Raw genomic sequence first — 699 nt, forward strand, 5'->3', positions numbered from 1 at the left:
TACGTGAAAGGTTTAGGAAAAGCCGTTAAGAATTTTGGCGAACAATTTTTAATATCTAAAAGCAACACATTAATGTGAACGTAAAGATCGATGCTGGAACTTGACTCGTTGTCGCAAGATAAGCCTTCTAGAAAACAACATTTTTAGGATGAAAACAAAATGACGGATACTAGGAATTTCCTGTGGGAAAAAGTTACTTGCTCCATTAACTTTGAAGGAATGCTCGTGATTGATATCAGCCGGTACTTATGACGAGAAGGTGAAGAACCATGTTTTTGAACTGGAATGGCTTTGCCCATTTTCGAATCGTGTAGTGCGAAATCTCGTGAAAGAAATTGCTGAAAAATGTGACAGCATGATGTTGGTCACAGCATTGTGTGCGTGCGTGCGTGTGTGTGTGTGTGTGTGTGTGTGTGTGTGTGTGCGTGTGCGTGTGCGTGTGCGTGTGTGTGTGTGTGTGTGTGTGTGTGTGTGTGTGTGTGTGTGTGTGTGTGTGTGTGTGTGTGTGTGTGTGTGTGTGTGTGTGTGTGTGTGTGTGTGTGTGTGTGTGTGTGTGTGTGTGTGTGTGTGTGTGTGTGTGTGTGTGTGTGTGTGTGTGTGTGTGTGTGTGTGTGTGTGTGTGTGTGTGTGTGTGTGTGTGTGTGTGTGTGTGTGTGTGTGTGTGTGTGTGTGTGTGTGTGTGTGTGTGTGTGTGTGTGT

This window comes from Amblyomma maculatum, chromosome 1 (assembly GCF_055883805.1).
Source record: "Amblyomma maculatum isolate TAMU_Amacu chromosome 1, ASM5588380v1, whole genome shotgun sequence".
NCBI lineage: Eukaryota > Metazoa > Arthropoda > Arachnida > Ixodida > Ixodidae > Amblyomma > Amblyomma maculatum.